Here is a 16,663-nt window from a genome sequence, read left to right on the forward strand (position 1 = left end):
ATTTTCAGCATCTCGAAGAAGTTTTTTACTTGGATGATCCAATTTCTAGTAGAAATTGTAGGATGTCATGAGTTGCACTTTTTATTTTTATCTGTGCAATTCTTTAATTTGTGCTGACAATTCGTACTCAGAGTCTAGTTTTGTGATAATAGGGAGTAGATGATATTTTACTCCATCTACTAATAATTCCATTGCTTTAGTGTTGTCAGTTTCCCATTCATACATATTTTTATTTTTAGGAGGATTTTTGACAATCATCGTTAACTTATGTTCTCTTAGTGTCATCATGATACACAATTTCCAAGCTTCAAAATTTGAAGCACCTTTGAGTTTGTCTTCAATCGTTATTTGGCTTATCATTTTGCTAAGTGATATATTTTGATGTCATGATTGCACTAGATAAATAAATCTAATTGAGATCATTTCTTAAACCTGACTCTAATACCATGTTAAATTTGGATTAGATTTAGAAATTTAATTCTCTAAATATATGATACTTATAATTACTGTGCAGACTTGTAATAATATTCAACATGATATATGTGTTTCAAGAGAGGGTTCTAACTCTCTTTTATATCTTATATCTTATAAGATAAAGTGGCATGAGATTACACCTTTACCATTTCATGTCAAATCACACAACCCTTCATGCGATCCATCAATTTGGCAGATAACTAAACAAGGGTGTAAATAAAACATTCTAATACATCCCATGCATCTGATTGTAATCACTACTTTCACGAGACATGTGATATCATATTAGGAATCCCAATATAGGTATATAATTAGACATAAATAACTTGATATATATTAATTTATTTAATATATAACTAGACATAATTATATATAATGTCATTTAATCAAGGAGATGATCTTTAACTTTACACTTCATATTTTATCCAACTAACGTTATAAAACGTTAACACATTTCAAGAAATGAATGCATATGATTTATTCATGAAAATATTGGTTTTCAAGTTTGTTGTGTTCTTTCCTTACCAACACTCATTTTCATTAGTGACCTTACCTTACGGTTTTCCAAGCATGTAATCTTTCATACAATAACTCACAACCTTATCTCCATGTTGAAACAACAAATTATTTCAGAATTGCAATGATTCACGTAGGGTGCCACATTTATTCAACAGTGTTAAAATTGATTCAACTAGGTACATCTACTATATTAATGGATGTATAACTATTTTGTTGATGAATTAGTTTTTCATTGTTGAATAATTTTTTAAAATTTGTATACTAGAGATCACCAAGCAATGATCATTGCAAAATTGGTGCTATACTACAAATCAACATTCCTATTTGCTTACCATTTAATATTTAAAAGAATTCAACTTCTAGTATAAAATTATATTAATAAATAAATATTTAAACAAATAATAAAAATGATTGAGTTGAAGTATTGATAAATTGAATTTTGCTACAATTTAGAGTCAAATTGGGGCTGAAATGTCCCATGACTAATAGGGAGAGAAAATCCAAGGAAAAATTGTAGGTCCTTGGAGAGGCCGAGAGATCCCCATGATGACATTCGTGGGTAGAAAAGAATGAAGATCTGACCAACCCTTCACAAATAGGCACACATGCTTGGAAATATCTTCACACATTGGGGATAACTTATTAGTGGTAATTGCAAATTTGTGGTAATTGTAAATTTGAGTCTGTCAATCAATGTGGAATATTTGGCATAAAATTTAAGTGGCATGACTCTCATATCAACCACATATCTCTTGTCGTTGCGTCTTCTGACCATTCAATGTGGAAAAGTATTACACACGTCTAAACTTTACCCAGGCTACACTTTTATTAACCATGATTCGACCAAGCACGATTAACCTCCGATATATACCCATGCCTTGCATCTATCTCTGCACAAATAATTTCGTGGGTAGACATGACTCTGATCGCTCTTCTCCCTCTCTTCCTCCTCCTTATCTCTACTTAACTGCTATCACCCAGAATTTTTACATTGTAATTCTGTTCTATATTATTATTGTCTATTGTTAAAATTTTAATTCAATCATAAATTTCAAGTTTCCAATAAATTAGAGTGATAAAGAAATGAAAAAAAAAACTTAGTATAAATTACAATATAGCCAACATGAGATCAATTTCATTCTTTACTTAATTCAAAGTGTGAATTATATATAATATTTTGAAGAAAAAAAATCAATAAATATTTGATGACTATTTTACATGCTTAATCAAATTTAATTATTTTTAACATTGTAAAACTTATATATGTATCCTATTTATTTTTCTTTTCAATTGATCTAATGTAAATAATTTGAATTACTTGTATAAATGAAAAATAATGTAGAATTTGTTTTTTTACTTTAAGATTTATAAAGAATAAATTTTAAATGCAGGAATAATATTAAAAAAATTATTAATTGTATAAATTTAAAAAAAAAATATTTAAAAAATAATTTAGCTTTCAGGTTTATTAAGAATAGATTTCAAATAATAAATATTGACACTACATTGTAGAAACTATTTATTCTGGAGTTGGGCAATTAGCGACGAAGAAGTAGATAAGGTGATGAGTATCCATATCAATCTTGTATCTATAATAATATGATCAATCTTGTTTGATTTATCCATGTACCAACACAAAGCAATGAAAATGAAAATCAGAAGAAACATGAATTAGTATAAAGAAATGTGATTATGTAAATAAAGACAATGTAACATATGGTAACTGTACCAAATATGAATAATTTTTGTTGTTTAAGTATACATATGTACAAATGAAACATAAATTTTCTATATAAATAATTATTTAAAAATAATTTTAGTAAAAGAAATAGATTGTGAGTATATAGTTTTTATATAAAAGATATATAAAAAAAAAAATACAAACTTGCCTAGAGAATGAACTAAAAGGAAAATTTGTTTCATTATTCAAAATGAATAAAGTCTAGTTTTTAGAAAGTTTTAGGGAATTTCTGAAAATAAGTTTTAAATACATCATCTTAAAAATAGAGTAATTTTCATTTTAGATTTATTTTTTATTACATTTATTTTTCATAATAGTAATTTTAATACATATGTTAAAAAAACATGTTTCTTAAAAATATCACAACAATAACAAATTTGATGGCTCCAAATTAAAATTTGTTCATTAACTAATTACTAATTTAAATACATTTGAACTTGTGCTTCCATCTTCCTTTTTAACATTTGAAGTATAAAACAGTGTTTGAGCCCGAAGCAAAATATTTGCATTTCTTAACAGTCCTACATAAAATAAAATAAAATCTAAATATTAATGCCCTATTCAAAAATCAATAATGAAGAAATTGAAAATGGGTTTCTTCATTTCATTGGATTTACCAAAACCTAATAAATTACATCACAGAATTAATGATCAAACAAATTTTACTAACTGGTTACCAAGTTCTCTTTTAATAAATATTTTGGTTAAATTTATTTGGTGTACATGGTAGAAAGATTGCCCATTATCACATGTGAAACATGTAGCACCATCAATGGAACAATTTTGAAATAATATTTTCCACTTTGGTTAAGTACAATGTCCTGAAAGCATATATGTCCTAAAATTTTGATTGCAACAACTTGATCTCCAGTAGCATATGCATTTTATAGACATTAAAGATACTTTTAAAAAAAGAAATCTCATAAATATGAGGTTATAAAATTTCAAGACCCATGATCAAGGGGTGGCAGACCCATGATCATGGGGTGACAAGGTAAGATAATGGGTACCATTCATTAAAAAAAAATAAAAATTCAAAGTCAGATTTGTTATATTTAAACTATAATAAATCTGGAAACTAAATTTAGTATATAAAATGTAGAATAGGCAAAGTACAAACAAAAATATAAATCATAGTTTCAACTGACACTGAAAACATAAACTATAGGTTCAATTTCAAATTAAAAACATAAAATTTAAGTAGAAAACATAAATATTAGCATTAGGTAAAATGGAATAAAAATATAACACAAATTAACAAATTAGGTAAATAAATTAAAAATAAACTTCATCACACAAAAAAATCTAAATTTGAAAATCACAAACTTAGAAAACCAAAAAATGTAAAAATTTGTGTTCATATCTATTATGATCGTTGTATTTTGTTGTCGTACCCTTGTGATATATATATATATATATATATATACATATATATATATACATATATATATATATATACATATATATATATATATACATATATATATATACATATATATATATATATATATACATATATATATATATATACACATATATATATACATATATATATATATATACATATACATATATATATACATATATACATATACATATATATACCTATATACATATATGTGTATATATGTATATAGGTATATATATGTATATGTATATATGTATATATATGTATATGTATATATGTATATATATATGTATATGTATATATATATGTATATGTATATATATATGTATATATGTATATATATGTGTATGTGTATATATTCATACACACATATGTGTGTATCTATATATGTATGTATGTATATAAATAGAGAGATCTTGGCCCAATAGAAACAAATAAAACTCACTCAACATGTAGCATGGCCACAAATGTGATGGAAACACCTATTGGTAAGTAGATTCACCTTTTTCTCTCTCATTTTTCATGTGTTTATTTCACTTGAACTATTATTTCTTAGGGGGTGTTTATTTCACTTGAGCTAGAGAATTGTGATGAATTTCTCATAAGAAATGAAGATGGACTTCCCTTAAGAGTAGCCAGAGGCGATGAGGACATTCCAAGTACTTTAAAGATTGATCCTTTCTTAAATATTTTAGATGTTAATGGGGAATTTAGATGTCCCGGGGGGTGTGCAAATGAGCTTCCACCTTCACGTGGTTGTCCCTGACTAGTAGAGAATATTAAACTATTCTTGAAACCAAGTGAAGGTCAATATTAACCTATGATTGCATGACAACTAACTATGTGAATCTATTAGTTTTTGGCAATGCAAAAGGACACCATAGTTCAATATGCTACTGTAATTCAAATAGCTTTAAAGTTTTGAGAATAGAACACTATACACAATTATATGTGAATGATAACCAAGATAGATTGATTTGATAACCAAAATGTGCATCCACATAGATGCCATAGCTATAAAGGATACACTAATATCAATTGGTACTTATATGAAAAATGATTACAAATAGCCATTTACAGACATTTGTAAGATGTGTCAAATCTACGTCCCTTATACTAGATTAGTTTTTAACAGTTATGAAACCCTTCTAAACTGAGATACTCCAGGAGTGTTAGCTTCTTAAAAGAATATGGCAATTCATCCAACTTCACCTTAATAACCTACTTTGGATACCAAAGGTGGTATAGTGATTGTCCATTTGCAATGTTCCGCCCCATGTCCCTCAAGTGATCATGCATTCTTATACAACCATCTTCGTGTAGGGATTATTTCACTTTGCAAAAGTTCTTTTTTGATTCCATGGAGATTTGGAATTTCTCTTCCAGTTTTTTGCTATTGTGTGTGGCAAGTTTCCTGAAATCCCATTTATTTGTCATTTGAATTATTTCTACGTTTCTCATTTGAATTATTTCTACTTTAATTTAAATATGTTAAATTTTTTTTATGTCTGCTCCCATGTGTATAGTTTGTGTCCTTGCCTCTTTGGAGTTTCATGTATTTAATGTGGTTTTGTATTCCCAAATATATGGTTTTCATGTGGGTATATTGCCTATTTTTATGTTTTTAAAATGAGAATTTTATTAGAGCAATGTGTTTTTGAGTGCCATAGAATGAAATAGTTTTCTCCTTTCATCTTAAATTAAAGCTTGAATTTAGCCATTTTTGAAGGATCATCAGTGGTGATCACCATCACAATTGAATTTTAGCCCTTGAGCATTTCTTATAGTTTCTTGTAATTTAAAAGTTGGAATCAATCCCATGATTGTGACCAATGACAATTGTCTTCTAGTTGATATTGGATTCACACTGGATTTTTCATGCTTGGCAATGAGGCCAGTTGAGTGTGTATTGTGCATGTGCAATTTATCATTTTTCCATGTTAGCTATTGTTTGATGCTTGATTACGATCACATCATAATCTATTGGTAATTGATGCTGAGATTGTATCATGACCATAATTGAGTGCACCTTTTTGGGACCTCAAGGGACCTATGCTCTTGGTTGAGGCCAAAAAAGCTTACTTTTATCATTTTGGTTATTCTGTTTAGAGACCTTGTGTTGATTTTTTTATTTTTCTAATATATTTAAATGGGATGAACCTATGCATTTGGGTAGTGGAGTGGAGTGGCTCTCCATGGTGAGCTAGGACACAAAATAAAAATTCTAGGGTAACCTATAGAAAGTCTTATTCAAGTGAAAACTAAATTTACTAATAAATATTAACAAGATTTAGATGACTACCTAGTCATTTGAGGACATTGATGGAAGTCGATTCAATGCTTAGTTGGACAAGGGTATTGACCAAAGGAACCAGAACTAGTCATCTATAAACATTGATCAAAGATACATGTTGATTTTGTTCGTATGTTACCATTGATCAAAGGCTTGATGCTACATGGACCACTATGTGTCATGTAATGAAACTCCATTCTAAGGTCCCTATACTAAGACTTTTTTAGTACTAAGTAGTTCCCCTTCATAGATATGCCATTTTGTATTCTACATCTATATGTTTTCATTGGGATCATTGTACCATTATCTGGCTTATGCATTTTATTGGTGTGTGTAGGGAGGGCTGGGGTGGGGTGGAGGGTCAAATGATTATCACCACAAGCATGGTAGGGATACCACGTAGTTGGGTGCAAATGTACATCATTGTGAGTAGAAATATACATTGTTTGATAGTGGTGTATAGGTGAAAGACTACTTGTAGTGATAAATTTCAAAGAATAATTGTTCATTCTATCCCTTGCATTCCTTTTTAGTGATTTTGTATATGTGATTATGACTAGTAGATTAACATTAATTATATTAATTTAATTGACACCTCTTATGAACTCTAATATCATGAAAATTTTATTTTTTTATTTTTATCTTGGCTCCCTCTCTTTTTGTATGCCTCATCTTCACTTTATTGGTATTGCAACTAGTTTATGGAGACACTTTAGAATTCTATTCTTATATAAGTCATTCTAATTATTTCTCAAAAAATTAATGTAAAAAGACACAATTAAATCAAAAATTATTATTGAAAATAATACTTTTTACAAATTTTTAAAAGAATATTTTGGTTTCTACTATAGGTTTGAGTAGGGTATGAAACAATTAGAGAAGAATGTTTCGTAAAGTAAGCATTGGGATCATTATTATAAGGAAAAGATAAATATAAGGTCATGGATAAGAAAAATAAGAAAAAGTTTTTCTAAGCTAAAAGATCATGTAATCAATAAAAGATAACACTATCTCATCTTAAACCTCACTTAGTTTTGTGGTCCCATGAATATAATTCCTTTCACTTACACATCATTTTTAAATTGAAAAGTAATACTTTTTTATTTCAATTTCATAGTGATTTCAATTGTTGGATAAGGAGGAAGGCTAGAGTAATATCACCTAAAAATAACTACTCTAGATCCTATATGATTATTTAATATGTCTCTTTTATCTAAGATTTTACATAATATACCTCATTCTTGACATCTAATTAGAATAAGTTGGAAATATGAGTTATAATTTTTGTTATTTATTATATCTACATTTAAAAATTAAATTTGATTAAGCATGTAAAATTATCATAAATATTTATTGACGTGTTTTCTTCAAAATATTATATGTAAAACACACTTTTAGTTACCTATAAATTAAACTAAATCATAAAGAATGGCATTGACATCATGTCTAAGTAACTATATTGTAATTAATACTTACTAGTTTTATTTTATTTTTCAATTTCTTAATATTCTAATTTATTTAGTAGCTAAATTTGTGTTTCAATTAACTTTAACCCATGATCATCATACTATATGACAGAAAATTACAATGTGAAACTCTTTATGATTAAATCTAGAAAATGAAAAATTCATCCATTGAAAAGAGAAAACTTATAAAAAAAATTAAATCATATAATGAAAAAATAATATAAATCATATAATAGAATGTCACAATATAGAATTATTATGCACATTCTATACAAAAATGGGAGACTTAGACTACTTTTCACACAAATTATCAATGGAGTTGTATGAATAAACATTACTTGTGCGTGCATGTGTGCTTCTTGTAGGTTAATTTTGCCTTGCAAAGGTAACAAATATAGAAAAGCCCAACAGGATCAAAGGAGGAGAAATTAAAGACCTAAGAAATTTCAAGAACAAACTCTTTGTAGCGGCATTATCTTCTACCATTTTTATTTTCTCTTCTCAATCTAGTTGAAGATGACTCTTTGACAGGCACAATAGACAAGGCATGACTTTTCTCAATATTATTGTTATTATTATCAAGAATACCAATGCCTATCCATGTTAAATATCTTCTTGAAACTTTAAATTCCAATAGAGAAGTTGCATTTGAACACTCTCTTCCATTGCTCCATGAATTTCACTGTATTTATTTTTGTCGCATCCCATATTCAGAGACTATTATTTTCTTTCCTTTTCGTATGTTTTCATTTAGATTTGGGTGGGGATTTGGCTATCAAGCGGGAGAAAGAATATTTGAAAATACCATTATCATGTTATAGACCATAGACAGATGGGAGCGCCACAGTACTACTGACAAAGAATAATACAGTTTACAGAGCTAAGTGTATGGTGGTTAATAATACCATTGATGCATCCATGAATGAGCTTTGTTAACAGAAAAACAAAAGCAGACGGAGTATGGCTGGGCGCCATCTTATCAACCTAAGCAGTCAATGACTTAGTGTATGATGTTTAAGCCGGGCCCACTGCAGTGGCAATTGAACGCCATGGTGACGTGGAGGTGGACATGACGTCGACATCGTCAAGTATCACAGGAAAATCTGTCTCATCCACCTCGGCTATGCATGTGCCATTTTCTTCTCCTTCGACTGAACTGAATTCCAAGCCTCTTCTATGCCATTCAAAAGATCACGCCGGGGTTGGAATATGTTCTCGCACCGAATTCAACACTGTGTAACGGCTGGTTCTGGAGCCCTTCCGAGTTTATCTGCTTCTTATAGTATCAGCATAGTTGGCACCGTAAATTATCCGTCCACCCATGTGAACATTTGTTTGTTTTCTTCTTTTTCTTTTGGGCATGTGTTAACATGAAGGGTTTTCAATTTAGGATGTGCGGGAATTTGTAAGAGGTACTTTCCTTCTAGTATTTGTTAGCTATTTTAAAAACTTCTATAATTGGAGCTTTTGTAAGGCTTCCTCCTCTATTATCTTTTCGATTAGCTGATCTTTGATCGCATGATGGAAGAAATTTTTGTCAATCTATTGCATAAGTGAAGAATGGTTTGCGTACTTATTGTTTTGGTGAAATTATGTAGTGCCCTTCCTTTTGTGGTCTTGACATTTTGGCTATCGTAGATTGATGTTTGATTAAATAGATTTAAATGATTATTAAATGAGTAGTTGTGGTTTTCATGGGTATAAGGATTAAGTCGATAGGTTAATATAGTTTTAATGGTATCTTTGTATTGAATATGACAACAAAATAAAATACAAATTATATAATGGCGTTTCATGTGTAGGTCAAAATTGTAAAAATAACGTTCTACAACAATTACAAAGTTCTTGCAAAAATATGAATAATATTACTAAAATGGTTGAAATCAAAATAAGGACATTTCAATTAACATTCATATTTTCATATGATCCAAAATCATAAAGTACACATAATCATATACCACTGCAATGATGAAACAATCTTCAACTATCCAATAAAAAATACAAATATACATAAATTAAATAATTATAACATTAAGTTGAGAGCCCCAAAACTATGATAGATGCCCAAAATAGCATAACCTAATCACCAAATAAACATACTAGACAATCAAAACTCTTGTTTAGTTATTCCATTATTCTATTCTTTGTCTCTTTTCAATCTTTTATAGTACCCTACCATCCTCTCTATTGAAAAATCAAGGACTATTTTCTTTTAAACTTTTGGATAGCAATACCACTATCTTCCTTCTTTTAAACTTTTGATTTGTCAGTACTTTATATCCTTGTAAATAAATGCATAGTTTAATAGAAGCCACTACTCCATTATGATCTTTTGTGTACAAATAATTGTAGCTTCATAAAATAAAATAAATTCTAAAAATATATTTTGTGAAAATATTATGACAATATTAAATTAAAGGAAATGAATTAATCTAAAGTAAAACTTCACAACCCCTTTAAAGGAAAGAGCCTACACCACAATGGCAAATTGTGAGCCTCTTATCGAAGAGGTCCTGATTTTGAATCTACTCATGCTTAATAAATAATTTAATAATAATTAATTACTACACATAATAATTAATCTTGGCTTTGGCCTCTTACTGAACAAAAAAACACCTTCACAACCTTTCCAACATCCTTTCATCATTAGTATAATTCAAATATTTGTTTGTGTTAGTCATGCTTAGTACTTATAAAAATCTCACTTTTCTATGATTCATTTAAACTTGGAGATTGGGACAATCTACCAACTTATCAAATTGTCACTAAATTTTTAAAAAAATAAAATTTGCGGAGTGAATAAGGGTAGCAATAGTTTGCATGTTTGTGTTCAAAATGCTCTACTTGTGACGTAATCAAATAGATAATAGAATTAAGATATCACTATTTTTCGCAAAACTAATATATTTAAAATAGAAAAAGAAGTGGTCATCTTATTTCTTAAGCATAGTTTAAAGTTGCATGAGTTTTGTTTCTATTAAACTTTGTGTTGCTTAAGTTACAATTTTGTAGAAGTGATCATTTCAAATCCTTTTTGTTTATATTAAAATAGTTGTAAGATTTTCTATTTTTATACAAAAAATATATATTATAGAACATAATATGGATTAAAAAAAATATTTTAAAGCTTCTTTTTTTCTTTGTTAAATTTACTTTTTCTCATTCACAATTTCATTTAAAATTATTTTAAAAATTAAATTTTTCTCGTTTGACTTTTGTTATGTGTGTTAGCTTTATATATAACAATATATGTCTTCAAATTTTAGTTATAATTATTATGAAAATTATATTATTCATCTAGTTTTTAGAAATTACTATTATAATATTAAAATTTTCATATATTATATTTTTATTTTATTACATTTACTTTGACTAGATTATTTTTTATTTAATATTATGGATAGAGGTATTATTATATCTATTAAAAGATAATTGAATTTTTTTAATTTATATAAATTTATTTACATTAATTCATAAAATTTGTTCCAATTTTTAGTTTTACCTATTTCTTATACAATTAAGAATAAGTACAAACAAATTTGTTAGAATGATTTAGAATAAATGAGAGGGGCAATGAATCAGTTATTCTCAAACCTAGATGTACCAATAAAACTTTTAAACACTTCAACCAACTTAGATCTAAACATTAAGTAGCTTAGTCTCTATAGCAATTTATCAATAACATAAAACTTGCAATCCATTGTCCCAACAATAAAAATCTTGCAAAATGTTAAATATTAATAGTAAAACATCTCAAATAACATCCACACAAGTATGACACTAGGATTTAGTGTGGAAACCCAATTTGGGAAAAACTACCAATAACATCCTACCGAATTTGAACTCTTCTAAAGTGCAGCAATGGCTAGCTTAGACCCATTGACTGAGGTATGAATTTTTTTTCTTAGTTTTAGTTTTTGTTTATAATAGTTAGTATAAAAATTTCTAATGTTATTTATAAGTGATTATACACATTTAAATGTTGTAGGGCCTTGTTACACCTGATCATCTATGAGCCTTTGAGGTGGATGTATAGAGTGACTATTTCATGGTGATAAGATAATAATTAATTGTGTGTACATATATTTAATTTCATTGTATAATAATTATTGATTCATATCTACTTTGTTTGTATTCGCTAAAGTTAGAGAAGAGCCCAAACAAGAGGACAAGCAAGCATCTCAGGAAGACCCCATCATCATCATCATCTCCCTCCACACAATGACCAAAGACCTCTAGGAATTTTTTTCCTTCCCCTCGTGGAAAGGAGAAGATGTAGTTGATAGACACACATGTATAGGCATTAGTGGATATATCTATTGGATTTTATGTCAGTGGATATATTTGATATACATTTGATGTATATATGACATTTTATATTTGATGTATGACATATATTTGATGCATGACATTATTAGACTTATGACATTATTAGTTAATATATGATATGTTTGTTCATAGATGACATTATTGGTTATCATAATATATTATATGTTTGTTAATGTATGAGATTATTGGTTATCATTTTATATTATATGGTTTTCCATGTATGACATTATTGGCTATCATAATATTATATGCTCATTTATATATGACATTATTGGTTATCATAATATATTATATGTTCATTCATGTTTGACATTATTGGTTATCATAATATATTATATGTTTTTCCATGTATGACATTATTGGTTATCAGAATATATATCTTGTTTTTATTGTTTACATTTTAAGTACATTTCATGTATTTCATTTTAATGTAAATTGCATCCAAAATGATGCAGGGTGCTCACACCAAAAGCTAGTGGATTCCTAGCAAGAACACTTTTAAGGAAAATTACCTTTCCAACCTTCATAAGCATCTTCAAAGACTCTTTCCAACTCAGTTACAACATTGAACAAACTTCTACCCAACTTCACAAAACTACTTGATCACTTTCTCTATTCAAGACTTGAGAAGCAATAAGGGAAAAATGAGCAAATTTGACAAATGGATCATAAGCAACATCTTGCTTCAAAATAACATCTTAGATACTTCAAGGAACACCTAATAACTATCTCACAAAATTTACTCTATCATATATTCCATCATTTGAGTAGATTTTTCAACATTTTATGAGTGAAAAAAATCTCCCAACACCCAATGACTATATTTTCTTTGTTACAACATGTACTTTGTTGATTTTTGGACAACTCTTCACAAAGGAAAGTGGTTATGTTTTAACTAAGAAGAGCATTAGCATCTTCCACTAACTCCATTTATTGATAACATGCAGCTATATAAGCTGTAATGACCCTCAAAACACTTATTGAGTCAACTTATTAACAAAAACAACAAAAAAAAGAAGAAAAAATCGTTATGACTAAGGCAACTTGGATTTATAGGTTACCTCAAGTTCCTTGACCTTACAAACAAGGATTAACTTATTACCATAAAAAAAAACATGTTTAAAATGATGTGTATGATCACCCCTTTACTTTATATCACAAGTCTCCATTATTGGATGAGATGACATATCCAGTTGCCATAGTCAAAGATCATTGTCCTATGGCATTTAGTGACTCTTAGGGATGATTCAATTTGGCATGTCCAAGAATTTTCAAGTGCTCAATAGGATAGGAGGATCTTGGGGTGAGTGTTTACCTAGCCACCTAGAGCTAATGGAATAAATAGTTCAATCCCACAACGAAAGGTGAGAGAGATTTGGCAGTTGGCAATTTTGTATTGGCCAACACTACAAGTTTTAGCATCACTTGAGATGGAATCAAAAAATCAAAATAGAGTAAGATCATTGAAAAGAGAGAGATTATTGTAGGCCTCCACAACATAGTCCTATAGTACTAAAATCACATCTATACCTCACACAAGCTCCAAGATATGCCTAGTCAAAGATCACTGCCTATGGCATTTAGTGACTCTTAGGGATGATTCAGTTCAGCATACCCAAGAATATTTGAGTACTCAAAAAGATGATAGGAGCTTAGCACTAGTGTTTAATTGAACACTCAGAGCTAATGGAATAGACAGTTGGATCCCATGATGAACGGTGATAGAGATTTGAAAGTTGACAACTTTGTACTGGCCAACACTACAAGTTTTAGCATCGACTAAGATGGCATCACCAAATAAAAATGGATTAAGATCTCGAAGAAGAGAGAGAAGTTATATTAGGTCTCTAAACCATAGTCCTACAACACCTAGAATTACATCCATACCTCACATGAACTTTGGGATATGCCCTATCAAAGATCACTTCCCTATGGCATTTAGTGACTCTTAGGGACGTTTTGGTTCAATGTGCCTAAGACTGTTTGAGCACTCAATGAGACTAGACAAGCTTGGGGCTAGGGTTTACTTGGCCACCCAAAGCTAACAGAATAAAAAGTTCAATCCTACGATGAATGATGAGGGAGAGTTGGGAGTAGGCAACTTTGTACTGGAGAACACTACAACTTTTAGCATCATACGAGATAGTGTCACAAAATCAAAATAGAGTAAGATCTCCAAAGAGAGAGAGAGGTTATTGTAGGTATTTGCAACATGGTCCTATAGCACCCAAAATCACATCTATACCTTGCACAAGCTCTGAGATATGCCCCATCAAAGATCACTGCCCTATGGCATTTAATGACTCTTATAAATGTTTCAGTTTGGCATGCCCAAGAATGTTCAAGTACTAAATAGAATAGGATGAGCTTGGGTCTAGGGTTTAGCTATCCACCCAGAGCTAATGAAATAGATAGTTTGATCTCATGATGAACAATGAGGGAGATTTGGCAATTGGAAACTTTGTATTGGCCAACACTACAAGTTTAAGCATCACCTAAGATGGCATCACAATATCAAAATGGAGTAAGATCTTCAAAAATAGAGAGATATTATTGTAGGTCTCCACAAAATTGTCCTATAGCATCTAGAATTGCATACATAGCTTGCATGAGCTCTAGGATATGCCCCATCAAAGATTTTTGCCTTATGGCATTTAGTGACTCTTAGGGAAGTTTCAGTTTGGCATGCTTGAGAACATTTGAGTTCTCAAAAAGATAGGATGAGCTTGGCTCTAGAATTTACCCAACCACTCAGAGCTAATGAAAAAAATAGTTTGATCCCATGACGAATGGTGAGGGAGATTTGGGAGTTGGAAACTTTGTACTGACCAACACCACAAGTTTCAGCATCACCTAAGATGGTGTCACAAAATCAAAATGAAGTAAGATATCCAAAAAAAAGTGAGATATTATTCTTGGTCACCACATCATAGTTCTATAGCACCCAGAAACACATCTATACCTTGCATGAGCTCTAAGATATGCCACAACAAAGATCGCTGCTCTATGACATTTAGTGACTCTTAGAGACATTTTGGTTCAGCATGCTCAAGAATCTTTGAGTGCTCAATGGGATGTGACAAGCCTGGGGCTAGCATTTACTTAGCCACTTAGAGCTAACAAAATAAATACTTCAATCTCATGATGAATGGTGAGGGAAATTTGGTAGTTGGAAACTTTGTATTGGCTAACACTACAAAGTTCTAGCATCAATTGAGATGGCATCGCAAAATGAAAATGGCATAATATCTCTTAAAAGTGAGAGCCATTATTGTAGGTCTCTACAAAATGGTCCTATAGCACCTAGAATTGCATCCATACCTCACACTAGCTCTGAGATATGCCTCATCAAATATAACTACCCTATGGCATTTAGTGACTCTTAGGGATATTTCAATTTGGTGTGCCTAAGAATGTTCAAGTTCTCAATGAGATAGGATGAGCTTGGCGCTAGGGTTTACCTGGACACTAGGAGCTAACATGCCAAATAGTTCAATCCCATGATGAATGATGAGAGAGATATGAGCAAGATATGTATGCCTAGGCCACTTTGTGCAAGATATGAGCAAAAGTTGCTAATTAGGCCAAATCAGGTCCTTTTGAGTTTTTGGTCAAGATAGCTTAGGATTAGGTGTTTTTAGTTGTTCTCTAATAGTTTGTAATATTTTACAAGTCCTAAAAGTGAAATCTAGGGAGCTTTGCATTAGTTTCACTTTTGTGCAAAATTGCAAAAGTTGTAAAAGTTGCTTTAAAATACAAATCTGACTCAAAACTTTTTGACCTTCAAAAAAATGTTTCCCATGTTCATATACCCAAGCATGGATAGTTACAACTTCCCAAAATTTCATTTGCAACTCTTTAGCAAAATTTGCAAAAGTTGCTCAAGCAACTTTTGAGCAACATTGCAAATTTTGAGCAATTTTTGCTCTTTACATATTTAGGTCAAATGGGTCCACCTAGGACTATCCTAGGACCCTAGTTAAGATTCCTAGGACCTATTAAGTAACCAAATGCCTTAGTTTCCCATGAATATTGAAAGGTAATGAATAAGAAATTGGATACCATCTACAGATATTTCAAAGACATTGAAAACAATATATATTATTCTTTCAAGAAAAATGAGGTACCAATTCCAAAAATAAGATTGAAATGATTCCCATCAGTGGCATGGCCAAGAATTACCATTTTAATATAGTGACCAATAGTTGGCCTCACTCCTCATTCCTTCTCATTCTTATGGAGGAAAGCTTAATATACAGAGGAATATATATAGAGCAATTGCAACTACATCTATTAAATGTACAGAGGAAGATATAGAAAACCTACTTAATAAAGAGATTAATCTGAGAGAAAAGGAAATTTTAGAATAAAATGGTTATCTTAGTGCCATCTAAGGTATGTCAATTAATTAGGATGAAGAGAAAACCAAAAGA

This window comes from Cupressus sempervirens, chromosome 5, assembly GCF_028749045.1.
Source record: "Cupressus sempervirens isolate cs-2001-9-10 chromosome 5, ASM2874904v1, whole genome shotgun sequence".
NCBI lineage: Eukaryota > Viridiplantae > Streptophyta > Pinopsida > Cupressales > Cupressaceae > Cupressus > Cupressus sempervirens.